This window comes from Rhamphochromis sp. 'chilingali' (assembly GCF_963969265.1).
Source record: "Rhamphochromis sp. 'chilingali' genome assembly, chromosome: 7".
Classification (NCBI taxonomy): Eukaryota; Metazoa; Chordata; class Actinopteri; order Cichliformes; family Cichlidae; genus Rhamphochromis; species Rhamphochromis sp. 'chilingali'.
Window position 1 is genome coordinate 17,136,190 of NC_137934.1, and position 13,131 is coordinate 17,149,320.

Below are 13,131 nucleotides of genomic sequence, written 5' to 3' on the forward strand. Positions count from 1 at the left end.
ATAGTTCAGCAATACTGATCAATCTAATAAACTTAGACCTACACCATCCTCCCTATTCTGGTATTTTAAAGAGTACTTAGCGTAAATATTAAGCAACCTAACTAATAGGGTTCCAACTCCCAGCAACAACAAAAATAAATAAATAAAAAATAGGGAACCACCCCTCACGCTCCACCTCATGATGCTTAATCAACGTAATCAACCTTAATTTGATGCAGTGTGAAAAAAAATGCACAGAAATCAATTATTTTTCAAGAAATATTAAATAGATTCAACATCTTTCTTCAACAGAATTGCAGACTGCACAGATGGTACCTTCCCAAAGGAAAATGTACTATAGCTTACTAGGGTATATATATTAGACTTAATAGTCACTATATACAGTAATTGACTTCTATTCATTTTACATCAAATTAAAACTTTGGGTGTCAGATAATTATTTATTAAAAGCTCGACATTTTAAATGAGAATAAGAAAGAAAAGTATGTCTTTGTGCCCCCTTTTCCCAGTTAATGCCCTATCGGCCCCCCTGGCTAAACTTTGCTAGATCCGCCCCTGCACAGTTACCAGCCGTCAGCTACGTAGAAAAAGATCCTGGTGTAGAAAGTAATATTAAATAAATTGTAACAACAGCTTATCAAGCTTAAACGTGCTGCTGTTGTTCAGCCGCTGGTTTGCTCTTTCTGGCGCAAAGTGGACCAAAAACAAACAAGAGAGACTCACGACAGAAAAGCCGATCAGCTGATCATTAGCAGTTTCACGATTGAAGTAGCAGCCGGAGAGCGAGAGGCAGTCGCTCGTTAAGCTTAACGTGGGAATGCTTTACAAACATTCAGAGATGGACTTACACACTTGCTTTACTTCTCTCGGGGATAACTTTGTCGGAGATGAAATGCCGGGTTGCTAGCGAAGCTCCAAATGCTATCCAGACCACCGACAGGTCCCGCATGCCACAGCTGCTCTATCACGTGATGCATACTGCTCCGACGTTCTGAGGCGAGTTACGGCGTGTTGCAAGTTTTGTGAGGTGCTTTCGTGATATTTAATGGATCGGATTACATTTTTTATTTTTCTCCGATATCCGATCCAGTAATTTAGGTCAGTATCGGACCGATACCGATACGTAATATCGGATCGGTCCATCTCTAGTACAGATTACATACTTTCATGGATTGTAAAGTCAAGATCGGTCGGGCACTCTGACTTTGTCTGGCTTAAGGGGGCATTCCAGTTCAAAATCTCAGGTGGGGAACAGGAAGTTCTGACTTCAGATGGAATGCACCATTGGCGCTTGTGACATTAATCCCTTGATTAACACCTTGGATCATGTAACCCTCAATGAGTTGTGTGATTACCGGGTTGGTCAATAACTCTAAGCCAATTCCAAAGACAGTCAATACGTGGGACTCTCCATTAGTTTCTAGAACTGAACAAGAAAGGTGAAATGTCTTTACAAACCAGAAAAGAAGTCCAGTTCCCTTCAAGTGCAACACTTCAGTGGATGCTGAGACTCTGGTTCGGTGTCTAACAAGTCAAGATAAACTTCTGGCTCTTCACCCACTAAATGTTTACTGTTGCGTCGCTAAAAGCTACAGTGGGTTCACCCTCTGGTTTTTGAAAAATAGCCGGATCATGAATCTGGAAACAAAGCTGGCGAGACCCAAAAAACTAGCGTGTAAACCATTAGCGGAGAATGCTAAAATTCTCGCTGAAGATGCACAGAATTAATAGAAACTGCATTAATTCCCGCTTCCCGCTCCACCACAACCACCCACACATGCAGGGCCTTGGAGTAGGGGTATGTCACCAGGGTGCAGAGGAGGCTACCCCCCCTCTGTCCCCTTCTGGCTGCCTCTGCCTCAATTTTATCCCACAACTTAGACATTCACATTACTCACACTCTCATTACACATACATATAGGATCTTGGGGGTGGGCCCTAACACACATGCATCAACACTACAATGAGCGGGTGGAGGGAGGTTTGGAGTCTTCTCTCACCCCCGTTCTCTGCGGCCTGCTGGAGCGGGGGGGGGCTAGGAGGAGTTGGCCGTCCGACTGCGGTCTGGAGTGTGGGGCCTCCCTGCTGCTGCAGAGTCGGGGCGGTCTGCCTCTCCCCACCGCAGGGAAAAGGTAACACCACCTGGGTCTGGGTGCAGTTCCCCCCTCCAGGGGCAAGGGCACCTAGACCCGGTTCGTAGAGTACGCTTGGGGAGTGTGATCGTGTGTACAGCGTCTCTTTATGTCTGTCTCCACGTTGGTTGAGTGTGGAGTAAGTACATATGAGAGCATGAGGGTGGGAATGGATGTTTGTGTCTGTGTGTGCCTGTATGTCTGTGTCTATATGTCAGGTTGGGTGTCAGACGCCACCTCTCTGGGGACATCTCAGGCCCTCCAAGGTTTGGAGGCCTATCTCTCCACACCACCACTTCCCCTGCCAGTGGCGGACTCCCTCAGGTGTCGGTGCGTTGGTGGTTCTTTGTGTCCGGGTATGGGCGTCCGGGTACACACCGGCTCACTCCTTGGCGGCCGCTTATCGGGGCCTGGAGCCTGGGGCTCGCTCGGGCCACTTCGGAGGTGGGGTGCCCCCGGCCTCTCGGCCTGGGGCTCGGTCACTCAGGCACAGCTGGCGGCCGGCGGAGCTCACGGGCGCGTCACTGCAACTCCCCCTGGCTTCTGCTCCGCAGCTGCTGAGTGAGCCCTCATCTGGGACTCTCCTCAGCTCTTACTGGGACAGTGGCGCGGCTGCCCCTCTGTTGGTCTTCCTTGGTCTCTTGTGTTCTGGGGGCCTCTGGATGTCTGGAGTTTTGATCTCCTCCATACCTGCTTCATACCCTGGAGGACGGGGCTGTGGCTCCCCACACTCCCTAGCAGATCGTTACATGGAGAAACCTTTGGAATGCAAGCATGCTGATCCACACAGGTATGCACACAGGTGTACACACGGGTATTCACAGACGCGGACTACAGCTTTCTTGGCTGCTGCCTCAAAGCACATTGTGCGCTGTCTATCTTGCGTGCTGCACAATATCGTTTATTATTTAGTATCTACTGATATCTACTGCTAGCTAGTTTATTGTGATGGTGCCGTTTTTTTTATTATGTTGCTCTTTGTTGTTTGCTTTCTCTTCTGTTTTTTTTCTCCATACAGGTGACCCAGGTGTTTTGTTTTTTTGTTTGTTTGTTTTTTCTTTCTTCCCCCCCCCCCCTTCTCACCGTCTCTTCTCCCCTTTGGTTTTCTTTCTCCCCCTCTCTTTCTTTCATTCTTTCTCCCTGTCCTATCCCCCAGTCATGTCTGTCCCGTTTGTAGCAACTGAAAATAAAATAAATTCATAATTATAATAAAGGTCAATCAAATGGACCAATATGGCAAGGCCATGATGATCCACTTGGTAAAATAAATCCGCTTGGCATCTTTCTTGGCCTTAAGACAACAATTCTGATGGCTACAGATCCAAACGGGACAAAAAAAAAAAAAAAGAAAAAAAAGAAAAGAAACTGCATTAATTAGGGACAGTTCTCTTTCACTTTAAATCCCGATTTTTGCAGCTTTAATGTCTACTACTAGTTAATACTGCAATATTTCTTAGTAGAATTTTAAACATATTGCAGTTTTCATTTGTATGAAAACTTTATATTTTGCCAGTTACTTGAATATTGAAAATGTTTTGAACATTTTACATTGTAATTTAGTCTCCATGCGTAAGATTTGTTTGTTTGGATTGCGATTGACTTTCCAATAACAGGATGCAGGGAGTTTTGACAGATACTCTGAGTTCCTGTTTTCAGAGAAGGCTTTTAGACACCGGAGAGATGTTCCAATACGTCAAATTCACACCATCACAATTTAACTTGACAGGATAATAACTAGAAATGTAATAAGAAGACGAGCAAAAACAAACTTTCTTAACCCCAAATAAATGGACAGTACAGAAGTGTTGGCCTAAAAAGTTGTAAACAAATCAAGAGTCCTTCATATGCTGCTCTGAACGGCAGTTAATGGAATAAGTATACAGTGGGGCAAAAAAGTATTTAGTCAGCCACCGATTGTGCAAGTTCCCCCACCTAAAATGATGACAGAGGTCAGTAATTTGCACCAGAGGTACACTTCAACTGTGAGAGACAGAATGTGGGAAAAAAATCCATGAATCCACATGGTAGGATTTGTAAAGAATTTATTCGTAAATCAGGGTGGAAAATAAGTATTTGGTCACCTCAAACAAGGAAAATCTCTGGCTCTCACAGACCTGTAACATCTGTTTGAACTCATCATCTGTATAAAAGACACCTGTCCACAGCCTCAAACAGTCAGACTCCAAACTCCGCCATGGCCAAGACCAAAGAGCTTTCGAAGGACACCAGGAAAAGTATTGTAGACCTGCACCAGACTGGGAAGAGTGAATCTACAATAGACAAGCAGCTTGGTGTGAAAAAATCAACTGTGGGAGCAATCATCAGAAAATGGAAGACATACAAGACCACTGATAATCTCCCTCGATCTGGGGCTCCACGCAAGATCTCATCCCGTGGGGTCAAAATGATCATGAGAACGGTGAGCAAAGATCCCAGAACCACACGGGGGGACCTGGTGAATGACCTGCAGAGAGCTGGGACCAAAGTAACAAAGGTCACCATCAGTAACACACTACAACGGCAGGGAATCAAATCCCGCAGTGCCAGACGTGTTCCGCTGCTGAAGCCAGTGTATGTCCAGGCCCGTCTGAAGTTTGCCAGAGAGCACATGGATGATACAGCAGAGGATTGGGAGAATGTCATGTGGTCAGATGAAACCAAAGTAGAACTTTTTGGTATAAACTCAACTCGTCGTGTTTGGAGGAAGAAGAATACTGAGTTGCATCCCAAGAACACCATACCTACTGTGAAGCATGGGGGTGGAAACATCATGCTATGGGGCTGTTTTTCTGCCAAGGGGACAGGACGACTGATCCGTGTTAAGGACAGAATGAATGGGGCCATGTATCGTGAGATTTTGAGCCAAAACCTCCTTCCATCAGTGAGAACTTTGAAGATGAAACGAGGCTGGGTCTTCCAACATGACAATGATCCAAAACACACCGCCCGGGCAACAAAGGAGTGGCTCCGTAAGAAGCATTTGAAAGTCCTGGAGTGGCCTAGCCAGTCTCCAGACCTCAACCCCATAGAAAATCTGTGGCGGGAGTTGAAAGTCCGTGTTGCTCGGCGACAGCCCCAAAACATCACTGCTCTCGAGAAGATCTGCATGGAGGAATGGGCCAAAATACCAGCTACTGTGTGTGCAATCCTGGTAAAGACCTATAGTAAACGTTTGACCTCTGTTATTGCCAACAAAGGTTATGTTACAAAGTATTGAGTTGTATTTTTGTTACTGACCAAATACTTATTTTCCACCCTGATTTACGAATAAATTCTTTACAAATCCTACCATGTGGATTCATGGATTTTTTTTTCACATTCTGTCTCTCACAGTTGAAGTGTACCTCTGGTGCAAATTACTGACCTCTGTCATCATTTTAGGTGGGGGAACTTGCACAATCGGTGGCTGACTAAATACTTTTTTGCCCCACTGTATATAATTGGTGGCTAATTATTGCAAACATAAGAAGATGGCTCCTTTAACATTAAGACTCACTGCAGTAGTTGACATTTAAAAATAGAAAATTTGTAGATAACAGCAGTTTGTCATTTTTCCTCTGGACCTCTTGTACCTTCAAATGGCAGCCAAACATCTGCGTGGCCTCAGTGACACTGGCATGTGCTCCTGACCCTAGCAGGTGCTCTGTGTGTAATGTTGTGCCCTGTATGTTTGCATGAGTACATCTGTGTGTAGGTGGGAGTTTGTGTACAGTATCTGACGCACGCATGTGAGCGAGAGAAGCCGGGTGGTGTTGAAAGGAAGCACCTGTGTGTACTGAAAGGAATTTTCTGAATAGCTTCATATTTGAACAGCCACTTATCCGACGATAAAGCTGTAAGTGATTCGTGGCAGCTTCCTGCCTGCGGTGGAGAGAGATGGGCGGAGGGAGAGAATCCGAGAAAGACAGAGAAAGAGAGAGAGATTAAATGAGCGCATCAGCTGTAATTAGGGCTACTTTACTCCATTTGGAAATGCATGCCTCAGTAGCAGAGAGAATTAGCACTGGATAGTCTGGGTGGGTCAAAGCAGTACAACTTGAATGCGTTAAAGGGGGAAAAAAATATGATTGTGCCAGTTCCTCAGAATGAGTCTAATATCTGCAGAGGTCGGTGTCATTGTTAGTCACTGGTGCCATTTTTGTGATTGAAGGTGCAGAACAGAAATCGTGACTGTGGGAAACGTTAAGCATTTCTTAGCATAATGGACCACGTATGCATGAAAATGAGATTAGATATGAAAAAATTTGTTATCAGTGGCCTTCAGATCCTTTACCACAGATCTTTTTTAGGCTACACTTCAATAAATCCATGCTAGTACCAAATTACATTCAATGATTATTTCAAGAAGAAAATCATTTGTTGATTCTTTTTTTTGGATTCTTGATGACATCTGCCTTTTGTTCTTATCAAATTTCACTCACTTGGGCAAAGCGAAATCTGATTTCTGGGGAATTTAAACCCCGTCTAAATGGTTATGAACCAAACCATTTGCATGCAGTTCCAGTAAAGCAGTGCAGAGCCAGTGCAGGTGGGCCATCAAAGGCCAGACAAGCATGAGTTTGCTAATCCGTTGATGCTAATCTTTATTTGACCAAAAATTCAACTTTGAATAAAAAAATATGGATGCAAGAAAACAGCCGCGATGACTTGATGTGTTAAGAGTGTTTTTTGGCACAAATTGCTTGAGCAGTGTGGCTGAGGCTGGTTTAGCTCTCTTTAGGGGATCCTCTGCCTGTATCCTGAATCCTCTGGTGTTTGGGGCGGAGGAGGTGGGTGATTGTTAAATCAGTAAGATGGACAATTAAGAAAAGTAGTCCTTTTGAATGTGACGAGACACATAAGTGCGTGCAGTGATTGGATGAATTAGGATTAACTGGAGCCGATAGACCAGAGAGGAATGATCAGTTCATAAAGTTCAGAAATGCAAGTTTCCTGTGATGAAACTTTAAATTGGGAGTTGGAAGAAGCACCATATGCTGCCAAGGGCAGACAATGATGATTTTTAAATTGAATTCATGGCTGTGGGCAAGCAGAAAGTCCAGCGGTCACCTTGTTTTTCATCCAAAATGTAAAAGCATGATTCCTATCATGGCAATGTACCAATGCCTCTATGCATCCACAAACATGTATCACAAATACACAGATATACCTACATGCATTTAATTTATTCCAAAGATACTGAGCTAACTGAAACAATAACCTGGGGATCACAATTCACCCAAAAACTAGAGTTACTAGACAACTAGAGTTGCAGTTGTTTGGTGGGAGAACAATTTTTCTAATTATATCAATCAAAAATGTGAAACATGAAGAATTACTGAATAATTTTTTATGGTATTCACTTTTAATCATCACATTGTTGTTCCGTTGCAATTAAATTTGAGGGCAGCTATGTGGAAGAGAGAACAAATTATTAGTGATTAAGGTTTGTATAGATGAGTTACAAAAGCTACTTCTAACTGCTTCACATCCAGCGCTGTGTCCAAAGGTGACCATTCAAATGCCCGTGACATTTAGGAAATTGTCCTTTTTGTTCACCCATCTCCTTTTATTTCACCGCCTTTTTCTTCTAAATGCCATTTCGCCCTTCTTCTTCCTCTTTCACACTGTTGATCTCTGTTCCTCGCTTTTCCTTTCTTGTTCAATCTCGGTTGAACTGACGGGTTCCTGGGCTGAAAGATTTTCACTCTTAGTTTTCCTCTTCATATTCCCTGCCCGTTTCTTTTGAAATGTTGAAGTGGGTGACTTCCATCAACCTGTGCAAAACCAGAGGTAATGAAAGTTTCCTTCGAGAGCGGAGGACACAATGTTTGTTTTAGACTGGGCTTGGAGGGAGTTGACCTTTTTTATAATAATAATGGATTGGATTTATATAGCGCTTTTCAAGGCACCCAAAGCGCTTTACAATACCACTATTCATTCACACACTGGTGGAGGCAAGCTACAGTTGTAGCCACAGCTGCCCTGGGGCAGACTGACAGAAGCGAGGCTGCCATATCGCGCCATCGGCCCCTCTGGCCAACACCAGTAGGCAAGTAGGGTAAAGTGTCTTGCCCAAGGACACCAGGACAGAGAGCCCAGGGATCGAACCGGCGACCTTCCGGTTACAGATGCGATTCCCAACCCCCTGAGCCACGGTGGCCTCTAAATAAAATCTAAATTATAAAATCTCAATGTGAATGGCTAGCACTGATCCTGACTTTTTTGTTTTATTTCATTTTTAATATTGTGTATGAACATGGTGCAGAAACTGTGTAGGGCTTGCATGTGATTTGAAAACCTACATGTACGAGTTTTGAGTCTGGATTCTGACTGGCCGTTTGGAGCCAGTTCTTGGCTCCACTGCCATTTTGTCCTGAGATAAACACATTGTGTCCTTTGGCGTCAGTGCCGCGGTGCAGCGGGTCATGGAAATATTGAAATAGGTTTCTCGCTCCTAAGCACTTACATATGGACGCTTGTAAAGGCCCCTTGGCATCACATTTAAACCCAATGGGTAAGCATAAATTTTCAGCATGCAGGGTTACTGTTTTCAGGGGGTATAATTTAGTCCCAGCCACAATACTTTCAGAAACCAAAGCCTGTTTTTGATTCTTAAATATACCTGGCAAGTGAAGGCTGAAGTGAAAATGCAGCAAAACAAAATGTAAAAAAACTGAAATCCAAATTGGACATGAATCACGGTCTCCTGAATCACAAAATTGTTAGTTACTCCACCTTGCCAACCTCATATTCTGAAAAAAACAGGCTCAAGGTTGGCGTCTGACGCTGTTAAACCCAATCAACCAGCTCTCCCAGCTCACAGCTGTACATGCAAGACCAGTGCCAGCAAAACTAAATAAGGAGGGAACTTAGTGGATTTTGAATAGAAGCCTCCCCCATTACTTGTAAAGTTTCAGTAAAATTCAGTAGAGGAAATATTTTTCCTTTCCTGCAGAATATGATGTGCAGACATTACAAATCAAAGTTTTTTTTGGTCTTTCAGTGTCTGGGTGGTTCTTGCTGTACCTTTGGGGCTCAGTGACATTAACAGAGGGCCTTAATCTGGACCCGGACTCTCAGTTAAGCTGCAGTGATTTGACAGCTGCCTGCATTTTTCCCGTTTAGGGCATTTTTAATCTTAAAACAACTCATTATACTGCATACACATTATATAAACTTACCCAAATGTTTATTCTCTGTCTCAGGGAAATTATTTGGCCAAAACTATTATCTTACTTCCAGCCAGTTTACGTTCGCAAGGAGATAAGCATAGACGTGTTTCAGGTTTACAATTTCCAGCCCCTAGCTGCGATAGTGAGTGGCCTCTGAAGTGCTGGCCTGTGTGTTTAGGACACTAGGTTGAGCTACACAACAGATATTCTCCATAGAGGATGGCCTGCACAGCTCAGCATGAATGTACTTCCCTTTCTTCTCATTAGGGTCGAACCATAAGACTGCTGAGCTGCAAATCTGCGATGGCCACATCACCTTACCCAGTAATCGATCCCCCCACAGCTACACAATACAAGAAACGCACACAGAACGCACAGAACCAGTGAACCAAAGCTTATGTACAGAGAAGCTGTGCCTGAGTCCAGGCAGGGTGCTAGCTGGTAATCATTAACACATACTCCCTGTTTGCTTTGCCTCTGTCCCTCCTATATGTCTGTTAGCTCTCATGCGTGTGTGTGTGTGTGTGTGTGTGTGTGTGTGTGTGTGTGTGTGTGTGTGTGTGTGTGTGTGGGCTGCTGTCAGCAGTGCCATGTGTCTCATTGTGCTTTATCAGCCTGTGCACTTTATTCACACACTGGGTCTCTCCATAGACATATGCAGACACACACAGACACACTTGCACACACATGTAACATCTGTTCAAGCCTGCAGAAACATACTGTATCTCACAGAGTTACAGTTTGCTGCAGACTTCCTTTGCTCTCCCAGCTCATGTAGCAGATCTGTTGCAGAGAAGAAAATGGATACTGTTCACGTGTGTTATTATTAATCTGTAGACAAAACAAGGAAACACTAAAGGGATTCAAGGATTTCATTGAGTGAGGATGATTGGATGACACATGACCCGTTAAGAAGAGGAGCGCCTGGCTGATTATCGATGGAAGTGCAGATGAACATAACAGGGAGGCGTGGAACTCTTAGTCACTGATTCCACATGTGAACACATGAAAAGGAGGTTTTTATGTCTGGGTTGTAATGTTACTTGTACAGTAATGCAGTGTCACAAGCCAGTGTACTCTTAGTTCCAGTCCAAAGCACCAGGGGGAGGGTTGCATCAGGAAGGAAACCCAGCAAAAGCATGGAGGTCATTAGTAAGATTTCCATATCAGATTGGTCAGAGGGTGCTGGTGGAAAGTGTGCTAGTCTGAAGACACAGGAAGAGGAGAGGAGGAAGACAGTAAGAGAGAAGGGAGGGATATACTGGGCTAAAGATGTTTAATGCTGCTGGGCAGAAGGAAAAGAGCCAAAGAGAAGGTTAATGAATGTAGTGAAGGAGGACATGCAGAGGGCTGGTGTGACAGGATGTATGGCATATGATGAAATAGAGGGATCACAGACTTGAGATGGCTGCTCCATTTATGGGCCACTTTTGTGTAGAAGCAAAAGAAAAAGATGACAAAACTGTAGACATCATGCCATAACAGCCCAAATCACTGGATGTGGCCAAGTATCATGACTGAAAAAATATGTTATAACTAAAATTAAGGGTAGTCAAATTGCCTGCCATGCTAGCTGGTTTACACCCCACTCTTTTCAGTTCTTGCTCTGTTTTGTGTATGGGGTAAGTCAGTCAGTTTTCTACTGTTAATATGTACATGGAAGAATGGGGCACCCCAGAACATACTGCCAAATACTGAGTAAGGATTTAGGATTTTTCAGGGGCACGCATTTCTCAATTCAATAAAATGTACTGGCACAGTTTGTCTGATATAACATGTCCCAGGATCACTTCAACTAACATTATCCACCATAATACTGACACCTTTGACAAAGAGGCAGGGCAGTGAATGTAGCATAGCTTGTACATGTGTAATTTTGACAAGCTACTTAGTAAACAATGAATTATTAATGACCATAAAAGTGGAAATGGATAAAGCATTTAACACGTAACATTTTAGTATCATATATTATATTAATCAGAAATATTATCAGATATTTCAGTCAGTGTAGGGCTCTTTTCTATCTTATTTTGCCCTCAAACTAAAGCTGGAAGTCAGCCTAGGTTCTCGTATATTTCAGAGTATCAGTTCAGGTGCCGTCGGCCTCAATGTGTCCACTGAAGCGAGGTCACGACTGCTGAGAAGATTGCTGTTGCTGGCTCTCCTTTGCCTTTGCATCTGCTGCCCTCTCCTTGGAAGAGCCATGTGCCACATCTGGTCCGGCTGAGTGTCGAAGGGACACGAGGCAGCTCCTCGAGGCAGAGCATTTGCATACACTTACTCTGGGAATGCCCTTGACTAGCTGTCTGCAGAATGGGACGTGAGCAGCATCGGATACACTAGTGAGACCTGAAGAGAGAAAGGGATAGATGGAGTGAGACAGCAAGATGGGGAACGAGTGTTGAGAGGGGGGGAATTAAGGGATGGCTCTCAGTGGGGACTCTAAATCGTATACAGTATGAACGCCTCATTAGCATTATTCATTAATCCCACCATCTGATGTTATTAGCCTTTCATGACTGGCTTTGTCTTATTCCGAGAGAAAATATCTTTTGAAATGGTTCATCAAACAAGAATAAGTTTGTAGATGGCATGTGGAAATGCACATCTAATAGTACCTCCGACTGATATTTGTTTTCACGGAGCAGAGCGTGTGAGCGGGTGAGGGGAAATGTAAAAAAAAAAAATAGTGAGCTGAGAGAATAAGGGGATGTGTGCATTTTGTCTGACAGAGGAAGAGCAAGTGAGGAGACCGATGGAAAAAGAGAGAAGCTGGGGGAGGGGGCTGGAGTAGGTGGGCGGGAAGAGAGGAGGCTAGTGTCAGGGACAGAGAACAGAGAAAGAGAAAGGGAGGGAGAGGGAGGGAAGGAACAGTGAGCTGCTCGCCTGCCGGAGCTGTCAACTGGGTGTTCAAGTGTATGATCGTGAGTGCTTCTTGAGCCGTCGTGTGTGAAAGAATAAAGGGGGACATTGCTTTTTAGCCACTTATTTTGGTTTTCCTTTTTTTCCCCCTTCTTTTCAAAGTGTCACATCGAGCTCGCGCTGCAAACTTGAACCCCTTCCTGGGATTGTGAAGAGGACCCAGGGTAGACAGCGTGCTGCCAGGTAAGAGATGTCTTTTATTTTGTTTTCTCCCCTCACAAAAAGGTAACAGTGGAGAATCGCAGCGTGGAGATGGAGACGGCATGTTTTTACAGTCAAAAAGGCACGGGAGCTCCGCTTTGCTGTGCTGCTTTAAAAAATACCGCATGCCCGCTTGAAATCCAGAGAACACGCTGCCTGTGATGTGTGCGTGTGTGTGAGCTTGAGCGTGTCAGCAAACATGGCTCTGAGGACTCCGTACTGTAATAGTGATTGGAAGAGTCAGGTCGTATAGAGGAAGAGAAGAGGAGGAGGAAGGGTAGGAGGTGCCGTTTCTTTTTGACAAGGGCTTATCCAGGGTGACAGATGGATGACAGGACGTCAGATTTACATTGACAGGATTTACTAAAAAGGGAAACAAAAAAAAACAAAACATATTTCCAAGATTAGACTAATATTGGAGAAAGTGCTTGTGGTTCTAATAGTGGGTCGGTAAATACTTTCTACACGTGGAATCAGTTTTTCTTGTGGTACTGCTCAAAATGTTTGTTCGGTGTGCTTCAACATTTTTAAGTTGTGACGGTGGTGGGGTGGGGTGGAGTGGGGTGGGGTGAGGGGGAGTAAGCAGACTCCCACACAGGGTTAGCCCGAGCTCCAGATCAACGGCTGTCTCAGGGTGGCAGCGGTACAGTCAGAGGAAACCATTACTGCCCTACAGCCAAGAGAACAAACATGCTGCTCTTAGCAGGTGTATCCACTATGTA

The 13,131-nt window shown here is 44.3% G+C and overlaps 1 protein-coding gene across 4 annotated transcripts in view; it reads left to right on the top strand.

Annotated features, from left to right (window-relative positions):
- Positions 1-13,131, top strand: part of syt1a (synaptotagmin Ia) — a 220,601-nt gene that overhangs the window by 97,190 nt on the left and 110,280 nt on the right. For 3 of the 4 annotated variants that reach the window (XM_080886388.1, XM_080886392.1, XM_080886390.1), the window contains exon 3: positions 12,311-12,391. The gene's annotated coding sequence lies outside the window, so the exon portion shown is untranslated. Of the gene's footprint in view, positions 1-12,148; positions 12,211-12,310; positions 12,392-13,131 lie in introns of those variants that run through there. The other variant, XM_080886389.1, reaches the window with a different exon arrangement.